Genomic DNA, 20126 nt, shown 5'->3' on the forward strand with positions numbered 1-20126 from the left:
AGGCTTTCATTGATTCACCTTTGATAAGATGGTTCCAGAAATATTTTTGCACATTGTATACAGAAAGCAAAAGAACAGCAACTCAGCTACCTGGTAACAGAAAGTTTTAAACACTGGCTCTTCATTTTTTCCAGTTCTGTTGTCCTACAGTCATATTCCTGCCTGCCTTTCCCCATCTCAGGATCCATTGTCTTTCTGAGATGTAAGTAATTTTAACCAGTAAGTATATGAATTAAGAAATTCATATACCAAACAATATGAGAATTTGGATAGCATATATATTTTTAATCATAAAACAGCAAAGAGAGAAATTCTACTCTGAGAATTGAGAAATAAAATTAAAAAAAATAACCATAACTGTTGTCTGCTAAATATGAGGTTAGGACTATTAGTGGGTAGGGGATTTATAACTGAAGGGAAAATATACTAGAGCTACTGGGAGAGTACAGCCTGGCTTATAATCATCTGGTATATAGAGTAAACTTAGCTAACTTGAGATTTCAGCTAAGGAAGTGAACTTTCACAATGCCATATGTGAAAAGTAGAAGTAGAAGGAGGCTTGGTTTAAAAGACAAGCATAGGAAGGGGGAAAAAGCAGAACATAGGATGCCCTGCCATTCCAGAGCTATGGAAAAGCCTAGGAAGAGGACACATGACCCGACATGAAGGGCAAAGGAGACGTATATATAAATAAACTGTAGATACCAGAGGAAATTTCAAAATTGGGAAAAAAAAAAAAAACAGAGCTGGAACATGTGTAAAGATATTTTAATGGTGTTTGGGAACCTCTGGGAAAAGAATTTCAGTTGCATCTTTCAAGAGTCCTTCTATTGTCTTTGTTCTGACATTTTGCCAGTATGTTGGATGAGAACATAAATGACATAATATATCTGCAGTAGGAAAAAAAATAAACAAAGATACCGATAGCTAGTTTATCAATCTGCATTTCTTTAAGTGGTCTGGGGGCATTATTTCTCACTACTGATCATTTAAATTTTTAAAATTTTTATATACGTTGGTGTTTTGCCTGCACGTATGTCTGTGCACTGTGTGAGGGAGCTGAATCTTCTGGAACAGGAGTTACAGATAGTAGTTGTGAGCTGCCATGTGGATGTTGGGGAGTAAACCTGGGTCCTCTGGAAGAACAGCTGTTCATCACCTCCAGCCCCCTAGCTACCGATCTTGATCACGGGTGCACCAGATGCCCTAGTTCTTTCTATTGCTGTGATAAAACATCATTACAAAAAGCGATTTGAGGAAGAAAGGGTTTGTTTCAATGAACATGTCTTGATCACAGTCCATCATAAAGAGAAGTCAGGGCAGGAACTCAAATCAGTAACCTGGAGGGAAGAGCTGAAACAGAGGCTGAGGAGGAACACTGCTTGCTGGCTTGCTCTTCCTGGCTTGCTCAGTTTGCTCTATTATACACACCTAGGGATAGTACTGCCCACAGTGGACTAGAGCTCTTCATACCAATCATCAACCAAGAAAATGCTCCATTGACTTTGCCTACAGGCAAATCTGATGGGACCATTTTCTCAGTTGGGATTCCCTCTTCTCAGATGACTTAGCTTGTGTCCAGTTGACAGAAAACTAACCACCTCAATACCACCTCAATGGTTCTTTCTTCTTCCCAAACAAATATTCTTAGCAATTTTTCTTAATACTATGACATTTTCCTCAACAATATTCATACTCCAGACCTCTCAAGTGAGTGCTACCTTCACTACCCACCTGAATTATACTTGATAATCTTAAAATGGTGAGCAAATTGTGAAATCTGATGGGTTTATTTCATTGTTCCCTTTTGTTACTACATCTAATGATAAATGTACTCTTAGTGAGTTCTCAATTGCCTTTTTTTTTCATTCTCTTCTGACCCCTGCATTACAGAGTCTACTATGTTCTATTTATGTTCAGGTTCTCTGCTCTCTCAGCTCAGACTCACAATTTATACTTCTACAACAGTCTCATGTCTCTGAGTTCCAGTTTAAGTATCTCCTCCTGAATGTTCTAGAAGACATTCAACAGGAAAACTAACAAAAATTATGATGTCTTTCTAACTAATTCATTGTCCTCTAGAAGGTGTGGACTCAGAAGTGGACCCAGAAAACACTCAGCCATAATAGACTCTGCTCTATAGTGGGTGGTGTGTGGTGATTTGGACAACTAGAGTCAAGCAACTCTAGCATACACAGGAACAAGAAAGGAGTTGATTGAAGGAATCGTTTCCTTATAAAGTTTTCATTAAAATATAATTTAAACGACAAAAAAATTCTATTGCAAGTTCTGAGTTTTCATCTTCTTACTGAATTATCTTAGTTTCCTTTATTATCCTTTCTTTTAACATTCCAAAAGTTTTATAGGTTTACCCTTTATCACTGTACCATTCTTGTTCTAAAGAGAGAAAATGTGTGTCTGTCAGGGATGCTTTTCCATGGTACAAAGCTACAGATTATTTCTTTGTGTAAAATGACAGCTTTAGCCTTTCAAGGAAATCAGTGGATATTAATTCAAAACTTAATATAGAATGTCACTTAATTCTTCCTGACACTTGGACAACATAAGCATATGTGTATTATTGCTTAATTATAACATGAGACCAACAGGGTTCATCTACAGCTATACAAAACACACCTGCCCCTTCTTGTTCAGACAACCTTTCTAACTTCATTTTCTGCATTCCAAGCATGCATGAACACCACTGCATCTAAATTTAGAATTTAACAAAAAAAAATGGTTTTCATATTTCAACTTGGCTGTGATAGAATCTTAATTCTGAGCTGCCCTTTCAAAGTTCCTCATATTCTTGCACCGAGGCTTATTTGTGTGATAACACTGGTCACCAAGCTGTTTATGTCAGGACACACGTTAATTCTGCCCCCGCACCTGACCTCTGTGACCCATTGTCACTGTCTGTCTCAGGGTACAGAGGAGCTAGGGAACAGGGTCTGGGGGACAATGAGAATGGCCATGTAGGAGACTGTTTATTGAAACAGTGGGGCTTGTTTATGTAACTTGAGTCAGGGAGAGGGTAGGAAAAAGGACAAGGAAGGAAATGCATGTGCGGACCTGATTGAAAACAGGCAAACCTTATCGAGGAACCAATTCAAATGCCAAAAGCCTAAGGAGGAAGCAGGGACTTTCCAAGTGTATTAGTCAGATCAGCAGACTGCTGGTCACATGATTTCTGAGAAGCCAGTACTCTGGGGGGAAGCTTAACTGACTTTATCTCTCATGGCCGCAAAGTGGCCTTTTTCTCTGTGGGGTCGAGTAGGCCCAAACCTGATGGGTAGGGATCTGCCACACTGCAGCTGTGCTCTCTGAGCGCTGTCTAGGGTATGGGCAGCCCTCTACCATTCTTCATCTGGCTTGGGAATCCACACTGCATAAGCAGTAGACAGTTACAAAGTCAATCAAGGGACGGGCACTAGATACTGTACAAGGAACATGTGACTCGGGTAAGTAGAGCGAACGGTTCTCTTGGGCATCATTTTGTATCACAAGCTCAAAAGTACAGATAGAAAATGACTAGAGCTGATTCAGTTCCTTGATTGTAGATGTTGGGCTTCAGATGCAGGGCAAGCAGCTAAGGAACCTTCAGAACCAAGGCAGACCTGACTTCCATGTTCTCCCAGCACGCCTCTGTCCCTACCTGATGCCAGGTGTGACTGGCACACCCTACCCTCCACCCTGACTCTGCAACCCAAGGGGACGGCTTGGCCTTTCCCAGAGGCTCTTCATTCTGTAATACATAATCCAGCAATCACTATTCCCAATGTTTCCATTATCTGTTTTTGCATTTCAAATACCTAACAGAGCTCTGCTACCTTGATTTCTCAACTTGTTTAACTTTTTACTATGTAACAACCCTGCTCCCAAGCCTTCTCCACCATCTGAAAAGGTCTCAGGGGCTTAACAGCAAACCTTTCTCATTTCTGTCAGCTGCTCTTAGCTATAACAGGTGTGGTTTATCATAACATGATGTCATCCCTTGTTTTCTTTTTTCTCTTCTGTGTAAGCACACTTGCATCTTACTTTTCTCTTAAGAGAAGACTCCAAGGTCCCTGGCAAATGTGGCTGTCCAATCTTGTACTTACAACTCCAGAACCATGGACTAAATTGACTTCTTCCTTAGATATTATCCAACCTCCATGATTTTGTTTCAGCAACAGAAAGTGGTCTGGGGTAAGCAAGGATGAAAGATGTCCTATGCTGTTAGAACAAACCTCAACAAACCGCAAAGATGTATTCTAAGGTGATTTATTGTGGTTACTATGATGGGAAGCAGGATTGTCTAAAACACACTATTTTTCAAATAAATATTTTATGTTTTAAACAGACTTGATTGGCTGGAAATTTAGACAGGATTCACAGGCTAATCTTTAGGTCTTCATTGTTTTTTAAGAAAACTTGAAACCTAGGAATGGCTTGGCAGAGTATGAGTTCGGGATCACGAGAAAGTATGCATGTGCTGAACTTTTTGAAGGCTGTGGAGTCTATGGGGCGTGGAGCTTGGCCAACAAGAAAATGACTAGGCACAGGCCTTTAAAGGTTTTATCCTACCTGTCCCAGCCTGCTTTACCTTCTTCCTGTCTCCTGTCTCGTGTTCCTGCCACCTCCACAGTCCCACCTTGTTTCCACCCTGCCTTCCCTGCCATGCTGGACCAAAACTTCTCAAACCATGGCTTCCCTTTCTTAAGTCATGATACGAGGAAAGTTACTAATAAAGAAGATTCATTTGTTCACATCAGGAACAAATGACTAAAGGCATCCGAACCCTACTAGCATTGGACAGAGGAGGCTGCTCAGGACTCCCCATGTGGTTTGGTTTATGTGGCACTTGGCAGCCGCAGAGAGCTCAGACTCCTCAGGCAGTAGCCGTAAGCTCAGCACTCTAAGGCCAAACTGCATCGTGTTTCATGACAGCCCTGGAAGCCATACGACATCAATTTCTCCCTGCTCAATTAAGGCGAGCTCTAACCACCACAGATCCAGGGAGAAAGCCCCCTCGGCTTGAGAAGCGAATGTTGAAGTCACATTGTGAGTAACACGTTAATGCAGCTGTCTTAGGACAACAAAATGTTACAAAATCTGTTATGATCTGGCATTTTACCCCTCCTGGATTCACTTTCCCCACAGAAGCAAATTATGCCTACCTTCCCCTCAAGCCTCTATTATAGTATCAGCTTGAAGTCCAATGACTCATTACCTAAATCAGGTCCAGGTGTGGCTCAGGCTCCACGGTCTGATTCTCAGTGTTCCGCTCCTCCACTCTAATCTCATGCTGAGTGAGCTAAAAGGCTTCCTTTTCAGGATGCTATGGGAATGATGGCTTTAAGAGTTTGGGCAGCACTAATTTTTGACAGAAGAGCTTTTGGGGAGTATGATTAATTTCCTCAGAAAGGATTTCATCTGTTTTAAAGGGTCTATGAGGTACCAGTGCTCATTTCTCTGACATTTTTAACAGACTAGGCGTAGAGGCGTAGAGCTAAGCTCAGCTGCTTTGGAGGTTGAGATAGGAGGATAGTGAGTGTGAGGCTAGCCTGGGTACAAGGCAAGACCCCATGTCAATGGAAAAGGATAAGGTCTTAACAAGGGTTACACTGAAAGCCCCTTGGTTTTATCTTTATACAACTGAAACAATTATAAGCCCTCTCTGTTTCTAAGGAGAAACGGTTGCAATCCATTGTAGAAAATGCAACCATCCATAGGAATGATGCCAGGAGGCCCTTAACTATATAGAATGTCAGTGTAAGTAGCACACCATGCCTCCTGACAAAGTTCTTCACTTGTTTCTTGATCAAGTATGTATAAAAGATCTTGTTTTCCAGATCCAAATCTAGGCACTAGATGTAAAGTGGCAGGCAAACAAATAAACATTCTCCCTCCATCATATGTTACCTTATCACCAGGGAGGCAGACAAAAACTGAGTGGAGAGCACAGTAGATCACGTGGTGATAATTGCAGTGGGGAAGGGAAGCAGAGAAAGGAAGAGAGGAAATTTAAGGGGTTGGCTACAAGTTTGGATAGCCTCACTAGAGAGAGCTCAAGGAGAGGATCTGAGCAAAGAACCAAATCAAGTTATGGTAAAGAACACCTGTTGGCATTAATACATGAAGTTTACACAGCAAGAAATGGGGAAACATAGAAAAAGTGTTTTAAAACTCTGGAGCTCTTTTCTAATAAACTACTTGTTCTTATGCTCCAATCACTGAGTCAAAGGCCAGCCATATAAAAACTATTTATGAAGACCTCACACCCAGTTAAATATCAAAATAAAAGCATTAGAAGTTCTTGAGATAATTAAAGACACACTTTCATTTAAAACAGGTTTTTCCTTGGAATGTTTTAGTCAGCCTGATGGACAACCCCTTCTGTGAACACTTGTCCCAGGCAACTGTGCTTTTGCTTTTGCTGGGCTGCAGCATGAGTTTCTTTCCCTCTGCCCTGCACATGATTACGCCAAGACTTCTTTCCTTAACTCTCCCCTTTATGCAATAGTCTCTAGTCCCTCCAGCCAAGGCTGATTTTTAGATGGGCTTTTGTTCCCATCTCATTTCCCTGGTGTTATTTCCTTCCTGATTAGATTATAGAGTCTTTTTAAAGGCAGGATGTCTCACACGGAAAAGGACTACATCAGATACACTGATGGATCTGCAATCTGATAAAAGTAGCATTGCAGTTTTGGTCAAAAAGCAGAGATTTAATTCAAATATGAGGTTAGGTTTTTCCAGATATTATACAAGATTCAGGGTATACATAACATTTCCAAGTGTTACTTTTAGCATTCATTAGGAATCGTGGGGAGGGCCGGATGAAGGGGCAGCCACCATTAGGTTCATTCTTCTGAGGATGTAGTTGACCCTACACTGGGCCATTGTCTCCGTCACTGCTAATACTGCTCACCCAGCACCACATTAAATGGGACAGCTCAGGAGTTGTCTTTGTCTCTCTCTAACAGTTTCCAACATCTTCCACATAGCTAAAATTTCCATCTCAGTCTCATTCTTCCAAACAGCTAGAGTTCTTAAGATGTAAAACACAAAACAAAACAAAACAAAAGCTTCTAAGGCTGAAATGCTGAAAAAGACTGCTTCTGTTTAATTGTAGTGATTACTCCTGTCTGTCAGTCCGGCTGGGCTGAGTCCCTCTGCTAACGATGTCCAAACACACCCACTCTAGGCAAGAGTAGGGGTGAAGGTTAATGTTTCGGCTCATAACACTTTTCGGAAATTAACAGTTTTGCAAGTAGAGCTTCCAAGTATTGCTTGGCTTTTATAGTGATTATCAATACACTCATTTAAGTGCCTATCAAATGTTGCATTTCAACCATGGTTTAAAAAGCAGCAAGTTTGCAGATATCTCTCTTCAGGTTCTCCATTAGCTCAGAGTTCTTATGTGTACCTAGATATGCTAATAAGTGAGAGAAATCAAAAGGCAAGATGAGACAAACAAGAGACAATCAAGGAGAGTCCCCAATGTGTGCCTGAAGAGCATGTTTATCTAGAGGCTTCCCTGTGGAATTTTGATTTAAAAAAGGGGGAGGTCTAGATTCAGTCCTACCAGTCACAAGATTCTTTCCTAAACATGTATTGTAGCTCACATGTCTGTCTCTAAATAGCTGATGCCTGTGGCATGTAGATTGCACATGGATGCATTTAATATTTTAATGTGTTATTTTGCATGTGTGTGTGTATGCACATAGAGGATTGCATGTGCCTACAAAAGGACAGAAGCATCAGATCCACTTGGAGCTGGAGTTACAGGTAGTTGTGAGCTGTCTGCTGCGGATCTTCCGGGAGAGCAGTACGAGCCGAGCCATCTCTCCAGCTCCACACAAAGGCATTTCTAAGAATAGAACCAGAGACTCAGAGTGAGAAGTAGCAAGAAAGAAACAAATGCAAGACATGAAGACGGGGCAATGCCCATTCTAAAAATGCCAAGAGGTCAGAATGTAAGCTGGCACACGGCAGGTAAATATTTTCTGAAAGGATGGATTTTTGGAGGGGTGATTAATTAACTTAAGGCACTGAAAACTACAATTATGAAAATTGGGCAAATCTCAAATTTTCATTTTGGGCCGTGGAAATAAAGACTCTCCCTTGAATTGTGTAGTGGCAGACTTTAAATACTCCTCTCTGCTCGACAGTTTTGTTATCTCTTAATGAGGACAGGACACTGGAGGTAGTTTCTGAGTAAAATAAGACACTTCGATAATTATGGCTTTTAATTTTTGAAAGATTTGTTTTATTTTTATTTTATTTTTTATTCATTTGCTGTATTTGTGTATGTCTATGTGTGGGTATGTGCACACAGGTGAAGGTGCTCCAGAAGTCTAGGGGATAATGTCAGGTCCCCCAAAACTGTAGTTGCAGCCTGACATTGGTTCAGGGCAGCAAGCTGGGATCGTCTACAAGAGCAAAACCCTTCCCCAAACCCTGTGCGATCACTCTGCCCTGACTTTTAATTTTTTGTGACTTAAAAAAAAATAAAGGCAATGATTTGGTTCATCTCTGAACCAGTGGGGATTTGTTTTTAATAAGATTACCTTGGTATTAGTTTATTTCATGTGTTACTTAAATATTCAAAACAATATTTCTATGAGTTTCTTTGTATACCTCATTGTGTGTGTGTGTGTGTGTGTGTGTGTGTGTGTGTGTGTTATACAGGACTCTGCATGGATAAGTAGCATGTTGATAACAAGGGTGCGTAGAACAAAGTTGCTGTAATCTGTTATTCTAGAAAGCTCATCTCCTAAGAAAACATCACTAAGAAAATCCTTAACTTGATTAGAGCCACTGATTTTCTTCCTTAGAGTTATGCTGGTCACCAGTACTGTGGGTGGACACAGGGTCAGAGTAGGTAGTGCCACCAAGTGCAAAACAAGACAAAGATAAATAACATGTGTCAGTGTGCTCAAAAGTCAGCCATAGGCAAGAGCAAGGATAACAGTGCAGAAGGAACAAAGAGCGTGGGGCTATTTACAGGGTTGGAGAACGAGAGAAATGTGAAATTCTTGGACAGTGGCCAGGATTCAGGAAATATATAGAATTGGATAGGTCAGAACAATAGCAGGCAGGAGAGCAGAGCACATTATGGTGTCCGTCAACCTTAATCACTGAAGCAGATCCCTCCTCGTGGGATTTTTTTTCACCACTGTATGCCCCAGGAGCAACACGGCATCACAGGCCTACACACAGCATGAAGAAGCTGAATTGGCAGCTCTGAGCCAAGAGGGCAAAGGAATGCTACCAGCTGCTGGGGAGCCGCTCCTGACACCTTAGCATGCCTTCTGAGCTCTCAGAGCTTCCGCTATCTCTCCTGTCCCCTTTGCAAGGGGAAATTGGTTCTGCAACATATATCGCAGCTTCCCAGCTGGAAGAGTGCAATTACGGATTGCTGGAGTCCACCATGGTTGACAGGTTCTTTCTCCCCAGCCCCCATCATGAATATATAACTTGTAATGACCATATATTGATGTTATATGCAGAGTCCTTCTCCGTGCCCTCCTCTCTCTCTTCCCATGTTCCAGCTCACTATTGTCACAGATCTACTTTTGAAATGCTACATCTCTAGGACATGCATGACACTTTGCTGGCAAGAGGAGATGAAAACATCCCTCCTCTGAGGAGTTTACAGTCTACATGGCACAGTAATCATGGCTACCAGATATGGAACACTTAAAATGGCGGACTATTATTATTTTTAACTCATTTAATCTTCATAACCATGCCACGAAGTAGGGAAGTAGGAGTCTTACCCGTGATTTAAAGAGGAGAAACTGTCATGAATAAGAACTGAATAAATCACCCAAAGTTATACAGCTAATGAGTAAAAACCTAGAATTCAAAAGAAAGCACTAAGACTTCATAGCCTGGCACCCAAAGATAGTGATGCCCTGACTTAGCATGAGCCCCAAAGGGCTGACCACAATTATAAGGGAAATGCTCAGGAAATAAAGATGAGGTAAGACAATCCTGTGAAAGAGAAAATGAGTGAGGCTCTGTCAACTGCCACAGAACTGTGGTGACACTTCTCAGTTTATCTGGGTTTAAAATTATTCACAGAGAAAATAAGATTCACTTCAGGCATTATTATAAAGAAAAATGCTATAAATAAAGACCACAGGTTTTGGTGTATTATCCACAGTGAGTGTAGGAGGCACTTAGGAAACAGTGACTATAAATCTTCATTCTGAGACTCTGGTGTTGATACAAGAATATGTAGAGAAAACAGTTCAAACACTGATGTAGACAATGACTTTTTATTTAGGACCACAGAACACAGGCAACACAAGTAAACATAAAAAGAAACTTCTGTAGAGAAAAATCAACAATCAGCAGGATCAACAGGTAACTTCTAGACTAGGAGAAGACAGGTCAAGAGATGACATGCGGAATATACAAGGAACTGAAAAAAATAGTCACAACAGGATAAAATTAAGAAGCTGTCTAAAGAACTAAACAGAAATATCTCAAAAGGATATATATAGGGGGCCAGCAAACAGATGAAAAAAAAACTCTTCAAAATCAATAGTCCTCAGAGGAATGTAAATCAAAATTATAATAAGATATTATGTCACCTGAATTGGAATGGTCACTATGAGAAAATAAAAGTGATAATAAAATCTGGCCAGGAAATAAGAAAAGAGGTCTTCTTAGGCACTGTTGGTATCACTGTGAATTATTACAGCTAAAAGAGAAGACAGCATGGAGACTCTTAAAAAACAAAACAAAAAAAAAAAAGAGCTCCCCTAAGATCCAGTCCAAAGAAAACAGCTTTTTCTCTCTCCCTCCCCTCTCTTCATCTCTCCTTCTCCTCTGTCCCTCCTTACTTAACTCCAAACCTTCACTTGTTTCTCTGTGTCTGTTTCTGCCTACCTGACCCTCTCCCTCTCTGTAATTTGAGGCAAGGTCTCACTACAAAACCCAGTCATATCTAGACATTGCTATAGCCCAGGCCTGACTAGAACTGATAATACTGCATTAGCCTCCCTAGTTCTAGGATTACAGGCATCCACTAACTCCAAGGTCTAGGAAATGAAATCTTTACCACAGAGACAATACTTCCGCTTCCCCTGTTTACACTGTGCATCATAGTGCACAGAATCATTTTCATTTCTTGTCAACAGCGAGTGGATAAGGTGTGGTGTTTTCACACAGTGGAATAATAGTCTGCCCTAAAAATGGCATCCTGTCATTTGCAGGAACCTGGATGGAACTGTAGGACAACTTTTACCATGAGAGAGAAATGCCAGAGACAAAAAGACAGATATCATTCGCGTACTCTCACTCAGCTGGTGAAAATAGTAAGTCATCCTTGTAAAAGTATAGAATGGAAGAATGTTTATTAGAGGTGAGGGGAGGAATTTTTTTTTTTTTTTTAAGTAAAAGGCGTTTTTAAAGATTGAAAATGATGTGAGGGGAAGAAGATAATGGCCTGGGCAGAAGACGGGTACAGCACATGGTGAGGACACAGGTGGGGGTCTCAAACAAACCTCACGGGTGTTTTCAATTAATTAATGTTTTTAAAAAGACAAAATAAGGAGCATTGGAAATAATAAGAAGAACACTGTGATGTTTGGCAGAGGAAGTGCCAGAATAACCATCAAATACTCTCTAGGTAGAAGGAGGAACAAAATGCGTTTGGAAAGTAAAATACTTAGAGTTGATCCATGGAGTGTGTGTGAGTGTTTGTGTGTGTGTGTGTGTGTGTGTGTGTGTGTGTGTGTATGTATGTGTGTGTGTGTTGAAAGAGAATGGCCAGAGATGGCACAATAAATACTGGATAAGATGGATCACAAAATCCTTAGAGAACATCAAACACTGAAGCAGTTCTCCATAGCCCAGTTCTTGTTGGTGCTGTTTGTTTTTAGGGACATATTGCCTTTGCTTCCTTCCGAATATGTTCAAGCACAAAAGCATCGCACTGTGACACAGCACACGGTGTTCTCCAGCTGGTAAGTGCTCTGTTTACTGTGGGCTGTGTTTAAACCCCCCCCCCCCCCAGTCTGCAGCAGGTGGAGGATGAAGAATGACTGCAGCTCAAACACTCCTTGAGTGACTCCTGGGAACCTCTGCCTTTACTGATGGCTCCTATTTGGGACCCATATTATATTATTTAATTTTAAAAAGTGTTTTACCACCATTTGGGAAAGAACATGCTTGCAGGTTGTTAAGGTCAATTCTTCCTGTGAAGAAGTTTATCAGACTCACTCCTTAATCAACCTTTACCAGCCAATTCATTTCAGACATAGTTAGCACTAGTCTTATATTTTGGCATAATGGCAAACACCAAATATTTCCCAATATTTAAATATTTATTTTTCTGGAATCACATAGAGAGGTAGTTTCCTCTTCCTGTTACAAAATGAAAATGTAGCATTTCCAATGCTTAAATACTGTATTAGTTCATACGTCCTCACGTATTTCTTAAGCGAAATCTGCTGTGAATAGCTATTGTTCCTGCCATTATTAATGCCTTGCTTTCCTCTTACCCTGAATAAAGCTTTAAGATTATCATTTAAACCCATTGCATTAGCCTGGTTTTTCAAGTAAAGGTCATTCTTTTCCTTAGATGTATATCATCAAAATAATTTCTCTGCCTTGTTGCTATGCCTGCTAACTTATTATTACTCAATTTAGCACCATCTACAAATTTCATTAACATATTGTTTACTCTCATTTCTAGGTGATTAATGTGGATACTAAACATGACTATAGGTAACATCAGTCCTTGTGTGACTTGGTTGGATATTTATTCAAAATAAAATATCATTTTTATCATTGCTTGTAATTTTTATTTCCATCAATTTCCTTTGCTGATGGCATGAGAAAGTTGCAGGCAACTTAATTTTAACTTTTAAGTGTCTGTCTCAGATTACTAAAATCAAATAGGTTCTGTCTGCTGCAGTCCTCACATTTATTCATGATTTCTTTTTTAAGTTGTGGACAACCCCATTGATCTGTAAAATTAATTGATAAATCCAAGTTATCTATGACATAATCATCCTGGAGAGGTTTAAAGACCTGCAGAGATTTTTTTTTCTATGCTTTACTATATTGTTGGCCTTATTAAAGTCAATCAAGAATCTCCATTTTTTTTTAATTTGCAAAGCAACTATAGTATGCTTCTGATTTTTTAAATACATCCATGAAATTCAATTGGTTTTCCCATAACTTTACTTATTTTCTAATTTTAGTAGAAAATTTTAATAGTTCCTCAAGATGTGATTTTTTTTCCTGTGTATTTGTGTATTGGAAAAGAAATACATATTTGTTATTTATAGTACATCTGATATGGCTCCGAGGTTAAGAGCACTAGCTCCTCTTCCAGAGGTCATGAATTCAATTTCTAGCAACCACATGGTGGCCCACAACTATCTATAATGAGATCTGGTGCCCTCTTCTGGCATGCAGGTGTACATGCAGGCAGAACATTGTATACATAATAAATAAACGTATATAGTACTTTTCCTTTTAAGCACATATGTGGTTAATAAATATTTTTCTTATCTCTCTTTCTTAGTTAGGGGCAGATAAAACACTGTGACCAAAAGCAACTCTAAGAGGAAAGGATGTACTTCATCTTAGAGCTTTCAGGTCACATTCCATCTCTAGGCAAAATGAGGACAGGAACTCTAGGCAGCATACTGGAGACAGGAACTAAAGCAGAAGCCAAGGAGGAGTGATGCATATTGACTTGCTCCCCATGGCTTGTCTAGCCTTCTTTCTTATACCACCTGCCCAGGTGTGGCCTAACACATAGTGAGCTGGGTCCTCTGATTTCAATTATTAATAATGAAAATCCCCCACAGACTTGCCTACAGGCAATCTGATGGAAGTGTTTACTCAGTTGAGGTTCTTCTTCCAAGATTAGTCTAGGTTTCTGTCAAGTTGACAAACAAAACAAAACAAAAAATAACCCACAACCAGGATGTTCTCCTGCAACATACAGATTAAATAATCTAATCATCGATAACATCTAAATAATTGTTTAAATGAAGATATCTTTTTCATTTTTACAAGATGTTCTCAATACAGTCCTTGAGTTACATGATTTTTGAAGTAATTTTTATGTTAAAAAATATATTGTATTTAACTCAAATTTCTTATTTCCTAAGAAAATCTTCCCATTACAATGGGGCAGCTGGGCATGACAGTAATTTTCCCACATCCCATTCTCTCTCTACAAATGGATTAGGCTAATTAATCACACCCCATCATCTGCTGTGGGAATAAATACAAAAACCTACTTGTCAGTTGTTTAGAAAACTGGTCATGAGGAAGGGAAGCACATAAGAAGCACACACATAGGAAGCTGAGCAGCCCTGAAGAACTGCCTCCAAGTTCTCATGGAGATGCCAGAGTAAAAAGTCTGTACCACAAAGTTCATCTCTAGGTGATTCATTTGCATATAAACAAATGCCCTTTCTTTTTCTGTAAAGCCATCCAAAGTACAGAAGGCCATTCCTGAGTAGTTACCAAGCATACACTCTGCAAACTTAGGCCAGAAGGGCCTGGGGTGATATCATGCAAGCTCTAAGGGACCACAGATGCCAACCTAGACTACTATACCCAGCAAAGCTTTCAATCAACATAGATGGAGAAAACAAAATATTCTACGACAAAACTAAATTTAAGCAATATTTGAACAGGAAACCAGCCCTACAGAAGATACTAAAAGGAAAATTCCAATCCAACGAAAGCAACTACACCCAAGAAAAATAGGTTATAGATAATTTCCCAACAAAAATCAAAAGAAAACAAGCAATGAATCACAGTAACACCACCAACTCCACAATAATAGGAAATAACATTCAATGGTCATTATTATCTATCAACATCAATGGACTCAACTCTCCAATAAAAAGACACAGACTAACAGAGAGGGTGCGGAAACAGGATCCAACATTTTGCTGCATCCAAGAAACACACCTATGCAACAAAGATAAACACTACCTCAGAGTAAAAGGGTAGAAAACAGTTTTTCAAGCAAATGGACCCAAAAAACAAGCAGGAGTGGCTATTCTAATATCTAATAAAATAGATTTTCAACCAAAACTAATCAAAAAAGACAAAGAGGGGCACTACATTCTCATCAAAGGAAAAATCCACCAAGAAGACATCACAATTCTGAACATCTATGCCCCAAATACAAGAGTACCTACATTTGTAAATGAAACATTATTAAAGCTTAAATCACACATCACCCCAACACCTTAATAGTGGGAGACTTCAACACCCCACTATCACCAAGGGACAGATCATCTAGACAGAAGCCAAACAGAGAAATAAAGGTACTTACAAATGCCCTAATTCAAATGAACCTAATAGATGTCTAAAGGACTTTTCACCCAAACTCAAAAGAGTATAACTTCTTTTTAGCACCTCATGGAACATTCTCCAAAATAGACCATGTAGTGGGTCACAAAGCAAGCCTCAACAGATACAAGAAGATTGAAATAATCCCCTGTATACTATCTGATCACCATGGACTAAAGCTGGACCTCAACAACAATGGTAATAGCAAAAAGCCTACATGTACATAGAAACTTAACAACTTACTTCTCAATGACAGCTGGGTTAAGGATGAAATAAAGAAAGAAATTAAAGACTTCCTAGAATTCAATGAAAATGGAGACACAACATACCCAAATTTATGGGACACAATGAAAGCAGTACTTAGAGGAAAACTCATAGCACCAAATGCCTTTAAGAAGAAATTTGTAATATCTCCTACAAACAACTTAATGGCACAACTGAAAGCCCTAGGAAAAAAAGAAGCAGAAACACCCAAGAGGAGCAGACAGCTGGAAATAATCAAACTCAGGACTGAAATCAACCAATTAGAAACAAAATAAAACAATTCAAAGAATCAATGAAACCAAGAGCTGGTTCTTTGAGAAAATTAACAAGATAGACAAACCCTTAGCCAAACTAACTAAAAGGCAGAGAGAAAATATCCAAATTAGCAAAATCAGAAATGAAAAGGGGGACATAACTACAGACACCGAGGAAATCCAAACAATCATTAGGTAGTACTACAAAAGCCTATATGCCACAAAGTTCGAAAATCTAAAAGAAATGGACAATTTTCTTGAGAGATTCCATCTACCAAAATTAAGTCAAGACCAGGTAGAAAGATTGAACAGCCCTATATCCCCCAAGGAAATTGAAGCAGCCATCAACAATCTCCCTTCCAAAAAAAGCAGAGGGCCAGATGGTTTCAGTGCAGAATTCTACCAGACCTCCAAAGAAGTGCTAACTCCATTTCTCTCCAAATTATTCCACAAAATAGAAACAGAAGGAACATTACCAAACTCATTCTATGAAGCCGCAACCACCTTAATACCTAAACAACACAAAGATCCAACAAAAAAAAGAGAACATCAGACCTATCTCTCTTATGAACATTGATGCAAAGATACTCAATAAAATACTTGCAAACCGAATCCAAGAACACATCAAAGATATCATCCACAATGACCAAGTAGGCTTCATTCCAGGCATTCAAGGGTGGTTCAATATATGGAAATCCATCAATGTGATCCACCATGTAAACAAACTGAAGGAGAAAAACCACATGGTCATCTCCCTAGATGCCAAAAAAGCATTTGACAAAATCCAACACCCATTCATGTTTAAAGTATTGGAGAGATCAGGGATGAAAGGCACATACCTAAACATAGCAAAGGCAATATACAGCAAAGCTATAGCCAACATCAAACTCAGTGGAGAGAAACTTAAATCCATCTCACTGAAATCAGGGTCAAGGCAAGGCTGCCCATTGTCTCCATATCTCTTCAACATAGTACTTGAAGTCCTAGCTAGAGCTATAAGACAAGTAAGGGAGATAAAGGGAATACAAATTGGAAAGGAAGAAGTCAAATTATCACTATTTGCAGATGATATGATAGTATACCTGACTGACCCCAAAAACTCAACCAGAGAACTCCTTCAGCTGATAAACACCTTCAGCAAAGTGGCTGGATACAAAATTAACTCAAAAAAAAATCAGAAGTCCTCCTGTATACCCAAGACAAAAGGGTCAAGAAACACCCTTCACAATAGCCACTAATAACATAAAGTACATTGGGGTGACTATAACCAAGCAGGTAAAAGACCTGTTTGAAAAAAAAAAAAAAACTTCAAGTCTCTGAAGAAAGAAATCAAAGAAGACATCAGAAGATGGAAAGATCTCCCATGCTCATGGATCAGTAGGATTAACATAGTGAAAATGGCTATTCTGCCAAAAGCAATCTACAGATTCAGTGCAATTCCCATCAAAATACCAACACAATTCTTTACAGAACTTGAAAGAAAAATTCTCAACTTCATATGGAGAAACAAAAAACCCAGAATTTCCAAAACAATCCTGTACAACGACAGGTCCTCTGGAGGTATCTCCATCCCTGATCTCAAGTTCTACTACATAGCAAAAATAATAAAAACTGCTTGGTGGTACTGGCATAGAAACAGAATGGTGGATCAATGGAATCGAATGGAAGACCCGGAAATAAACCCACACACCTATGAATACTTGATTTTTGACAAAGAACCCATAACCATTCAATGGAAAAAAGACAGCATCTTCCACAAATGGTGCTGGTCCAACAATATAACAATATGTCTACATGCAAAAAAAAAAAAAAAAAGATTCATATTTATCACCCTGTACAAAACTAAAGTCCATGTGGATCAAAGACCTCAATATAAAACCAGATACTCTAAATCAGTTAGAAGAAAAAGTAGGGAAGACCCTAGAACTTCTTGGCACAGGAGACAACTTGCTGAACAGAATACCATTAGCACGGGCCCTAAGAGCAACAAACAATAAATGGGACCTCATGAAACTGAAAACCTTTTGTAAAGCAAAAGACAATGTTGTTAGAACAAAATGACAGTCTACAGATTGGGAAAGGATCTTCACCAAGACAACATCTGACAGAGGGCTGATATCTGGAATATATAAAGAACTAAAGAAGTTAAAAGGCAATAATACAAGTAACCCAATTAAAAAATGGGGTATGGAGCTAAACAGAGAATTCTCTGTAGAAGAATATAGAACGGCAGAGAAACACATAAGGAGATGTTCAACAGTCCTAACCATCAGAGAGTTGCAAATCAAAACAACCCTGAGATTTCACCTTACACCCATCAGAATGGCTAAGATCAAAAACTCAAGAGGTAATGCATGCTGAAGAGGCTGTGGAGAAAGGGGACCCATTCTCCATGGTAGGTGGGAATGTCAACTGGTCCAATCAATATGGAAATCAATCTGGCGCTATCTCAGACAATTAGGAATAGTGCTACCTCAAGATCCAGCTATACCACTCCTAGGCATATATCCAAAAGATGTTCAAATACACAACAAGGACATTTGCTCAACCATGTTTGTAGCAGCCTTGTTAGTAAAAGCCAGAACCTGAAAACAACCCAGATGTCCATCAGCGGAGAAATGGATCCAGAAATTGTGGTTCTTTTACACAATGGAATACTACTCAGCAATTAAAATCAAGGAAATCATGAATTTTGCAGGCAAATGATGGGATCTAGGAAATATCATCCTGAGTGAGGTATCCCAAAAACAGAAAGACACACATGGTATATAGATATATAAGATAGGATATATCAAGAAAGGGGTTCAGGGGTAAGATGATCAACCCTCATCTAGAAAGACAAAGGGAATGGACATTGGAAATAGGAGAAAACAAGTAACAGGACAGTAGCCTACCACAGAAGGCACCTGAAAGACTCTACCTAGCAGTGTATCAAAGCTGAGACCCATAACCAAGTCTTCGAGTCTTCGGCAGAGTCTTCAGCAGAGTGTAGGAAATCATATGAAGGAAGGAGGAATTGGTATATCCTAGAGGAGACAGGGAGCTTCACAAGGTCCAAATATATCTGAGCACAGGGGTCTTCTATGAGACTGTTTATCCAACCAAGGACCATGCATGGTATAACCTACAACCTCTGCTCAGACATAGCCCATGGTAGCTCAGTATCCAAGTGGGTTCCCTAGTAAGGGGGACAGGAATTGTTTCTGACATGAACTCCTGAGCTTCCCCTCCCCCCTGAGGGAGGAGCAGCCTTGCTAGGCCACAGAGAAGGACATCCTGAAGAGACCTGATAAGCTAGGGCCAGATGGAAGGAGAGGGGGACACCCCCTCTCAGTGGACTCGGAAGGGGGCAGGGAGGAGATGAGGGAGGGAGGGGAGGATTGGGATGGAAAGAGGGAATGGGTTACAGGTGGGTTACAAATGAATGTATAAAATTATTTAAAAATAAAATATTAAAAAAAAGAATGGATATATTTGCTTAGGATCTGTCATTATTTCAATTTAAAATTAAACATTTCAGTTAAAACTAGTTCTTTTGTTATTTGTATATACATACATATACATACAAATATATGTATGTATACATACATATATACATACAAATAACCAATGTGTGGGCATTGTGTGGAGGTCAGTGGCAACGTCTGAGAGTTGGTTCTTTCCTTCTATCTTGGGATCAGGAGACAGAATTACTCAAACATGGGTCCTCGGGCTTGAATGGTGAACCCTTTTGCCTTTCTGGCCATCTGGCTACTTTCAATCTTAATGTATACAGCATAAATCATAGAAATCTATTAAGGACGTGTCTGTAATCAGCACAGAGTCACAGAAGTATGGTGAGCCACATTCAAACAATGGCCATTGCCCTTAACCATAGCTGCTACTGCCTCTCAAGAGAATGTGGGAGAACGATTGCGGAGGATTTTCACAAGCATGCTGAGGATAGAACATCACTGAGAGTTGGAGGGGGAGCAGGGGATAGACATGACCAAAGCACATTGTACATGGATGAAAACTTCAAAGAAGAAAAACAGAGATAGAGGAGAACCAAAAGCCGATACTTTCTATTATTCTTTTTTTTAATTTTTGTATTAATCACAGGTTATTTACTTTGTATCCCAGCCATAGCCCCCTCCCTCATTCCCTCCCAATCCCATCCTCCCTCCCTTATCTCCTCCCTGCCCCTTTTCAAGTCCACTGATAGGGGAGGACCTCTTCCCCTTCCATCTGACCCTAGCTTATCAGGTCTCTTCAGGACTGGCTGCAATGTCCTCTTCTGTG

General features: G+C 39.7%; 1 long non-coding RNA gene across 4 annotated transcripts in view; it reads left to right on the plus strand.

The window, feature by feature from the left end:
- Positions 1–20126, plus strand: part of LOC132656889 (uncharacterized) — a 123240-nt gene that overhangs the window by 46382 nt on the left and 56732 nt on the right. For all 4 annotated transcript variants that reach the window (XR_009594674.1, XR_009594675.1, XR_009594673.1 and 1 more), the window contains exons 2-3: positions 11211–11312; positions 11880–11963. This is a non-coding gene — a long non-coding RNA (uncharacterized LOC132656889). The remainder of the gene's footprint in view (positions 1–11210; positions 11313–11879; positions 11964–20126) is intronic.

Source organism: Meriones unguiculatus, chromosome 10, assembly GCF_030254825.1.
Source record: "Meriones unguiculatus strain TT.TT164.6M chromosome 10, Bangor_MerUng_6.1, whole genome shotgun sequence".
In the NCBI taxonomy this organism is placed as follows: Eukaryota; Metazoa; Chordata; class Mammalia; order Rodentia; family Muridae; genus Meriones; species Meriones unguiculatus.